Below are 3,080 nucleotides of genomic sequence, written 5' to 3' on the forward strand. Positions count from 1 at the left end.
TGCGGGCCAGTGACACTGCCCTCCACAACTAAGATGCTGAACAGCAGCTCAACCTGGAGCTGGGCTGCTGTGAGTGCTGGCGACGGCGTAGACTGCAGCCCCTGTGGCAGTGGGTTGCCTTGGGCTACCGTATATAGCCAGCAGCCAGCATGAGAAGCCAGCAGCCGCAGTGAGCGGCCGTCCAGAAGCCGGCGACTGATCTGTCTCACCTGGGAAGAGCGCAATGATGGTGCCAACTTGGGCTAGTGAAGCAACGTCCTTCACAACTAGACTGAAGAACAAAACAACAGCAACTTGTCTGTTCCCTTTCCCCCAATTCCCCAGCACTGTTCCCATCCCCCCAATTCCCCAATTAAAATCTTAAAAAAAAAAATAAGCCACTTTTCAAAGCTGGAACAATTTGAGCAACAAAATATAATAAATAAAGTAGTACTAGGTTATAACCTAAATTATGAAATAAATATCCATGAGTCCATACTGATAGAAATATATGATTGAATAAATAAATAAGTGGACAAAAATAGACAAATCTCCAATTTACAAGAATTTTATGTAATTTATGTAAATGCTCCGCTCTCAAGGAAGTGTAACATAATTCTTCACTTCTTCTGTGTGAGTTGTGCGTAGTGACTTCCTCCAAAAAGCATAGCATGGAAAAACAGGGAAATGAGTGACTTCATAATGAAGAAAGTTGATAATATATACCCTTGATACGATGCAATGAGAATGGCACTTTGTCTCTTTGTGGTCTTTCTCCCCAAACCCCATAATCTCAGTCTAATCATGAAAATACATCAGAAAAATCCCACCTGAAGACATTCTACAAAATACCTGACAAGTATTCACAAAAAAATACCAAGGTCATCCAAGACGAGGAAAGTCTGAGAAATTGTTACAGTTAAGAAAAGTCTAAGCGGTGTAGAGGCCTGACCACCGCACTATATATCTGAAGCTGATGTCGAATAATATTGTATGTCAACTATAATTTTATGTACTTATAGTCACAGGATGTGGAGTATAGTGTGGGAATGGAGTCAATGGAATTGTAATAGATAAGTATGATAATCGGGAGTGGGAGGGCAGTGGATGGGGAGAGGGGAGTTGTCGCTTTGTGAGGGGTGAAAAAGATAACTATTGCATTGTTTTGCACACCTGAAACTAAAAAAATTTATAAAAAAAGAGTCGAAAGAGACAGGACGACTACATGTAATGTGGTATCCTGGATGGAATCCTGGAACAGAAGAAAACATATTAGATAAAAACTAAGGAAATCTGATTAAGCAAATTATGGACTTTAGTTAATAATAAATTCTTAGTGGTTGATTAGTTGTGACAAAGGAACCATATGAATGTAAGCTGTTAATAACAGGGGAAGCTGGCTTTTGGCTGGGGTGAACTGCACTCTCATTGGAGGCAGGGGAGCCAGCCAGAGCCATGGCAGTGTAGTAGTAGCAGTTGGACTGACAATTCCTGCTGCAGGATTTGCAGGCTGTTGTGTTTTGTAAGCCATGAAGTATGTGGAGCCTCAACTAAAACAAGTTTTTCAAAAACCTGTCTTCAAGGTTTTACCAAAGGTTCTACCAAAATTTGTCTTCAGTGGTGGGTATTACAGAGGTGGGTTTGAACCCAAAATGACAAAATGAGAAGCAGGTGTAAACCCTACTGCCAAGAAAGGAAAAATAAGAGATGCTCATTGATGTATTATGCTTTTAAATCACCCAGACAAGGGAGGCTCTCCTTATATAACAGCCAAAATCAATGAAGCTAAAGATTTACTAGAAGGTCAAGCTAAAAAATTAAGTAAATGTATGATGAATTTTAAGTTATTATTAGTTTATGTATATGAATACCAGCTTTTTATAATAAAATGCCTCAAAGCTACAAGTTTTAAAAATGATTTAGCACAAACTAAAAGCCTTGGTATAAGTTTCTTGTTTAAATTTGAGGATTTTAAATCAGATTATAGACTATTTGGAGATTAATGCTTGATAGCTATGAATAAATACATACCATTTGAATAGAAATATTGTTCATTACTCATTTAGCAAATAATTTAGTACCTACTTCAAGGCAAAGTAAACATGACAGTCTCTGGGGTGGGAAACTGATAAACTGGTCATTAAAATACCGTGTGATGAATATTATGATGGAATGAATCAGCATAGGCTGTTATTGTAGTGTGGATGGAAAAGCAGCCATTATGTTAAACAAGCTCAGGAGACTGAAAATAACCACATAGCCTGGTATGAACATAAAAATCCCTCACTAAGGTGGGCCATGGCGAGCAGTTACATCTTTGGCCTGTAGCTTCCTTGACAAAGGTCAACCTTTACCTTAAGTGCTCCTGTCTGTGGTCTTTTTGCATCTAAGATAACATACCCTTGCAATATCAGAGTAATCCCTTTTTCCGGACCCCTCAGGGTGCACAATCCACCACACCAGAGCAGGAAACTACAAAATCCCTCATAGTTATCTTGTTCCCCAAATACTATCTCTATGTGCTGTAAAATGCTATTAACTATCCTGTACCCAGCAATGTAAAAAGAAGTATGTGTCTTTCCATTTTACTTTTTATCCAATCCCAGAGATTTCCCTGCTTTGCTTTCTCCCACCCCCTTATCTACAACCAATGGATTTCATGTAACCTTCTTCCTTTGATTTTAATGTATAAAATAAGTTGCAAAACAGCCATTTTCCAGAGCATTTTCTCAATCCAGTTGAGACTTTGCTTCCCGGCAATTGCCATCAGTTTAGCTCAAATAAAGTCTTATAAGCTTTCTCTTAGGCTGGATGTTTTTTCGTTGACAGTAGGGACTCATCTAATTGGGAGGAAAGACTCTCAAGGTACAGAGAACTGGAGCAGCTGCTTGGAATACTGAATTTAAAAGTGAGTTTAGCCACAACTTGGCCATAGGAAATTGATCTATCAATAGGTTATGTATAAATCACTGACAGAATTCAGATTTCATACATTAAAAATGATTTAAAAAGGACTGGCTGAGTGGCGCGTTGGTTAAGAACTGGCTTGGGATGCCAGAGGGCCCCAGTTCAGATCCCACATATGAGGGCCAGTGACACTG

The 3,080-nt window shown here is 39.2% G+C and overlaps 1 pseudogene; it reads left to right on the forward strand.

Moving 5' to 3' along the window:
* Positions 1-1,451: 1,451 nt before the first annotated feature.
* The window catches only part of LOC109393612 (mitochondrial import inner membrane translocase subunit TIM14 pseudogene), a 40,507-nt pseudogene continuing 38,878 nt past the window's right edge, over positions 1,452-3,080 (forward strand).

This window comes from Hipposideros armiger, unplaced genomic scaffold, assembly GCF_001890085.2.
Source record: "Hipposideros armiger isolate ML-2016 unplaced genomic scaffold, ASM189008v1 scaffold_385, whole genome shotgun sequence".
Taxonomy (NCBI): domain Eukaryota; kingdom Metazoa; phylum Chordata; class Mammalia; order Chiroptera; family Hipposideridae; genus Hipposideros; species Hipposideros armiger.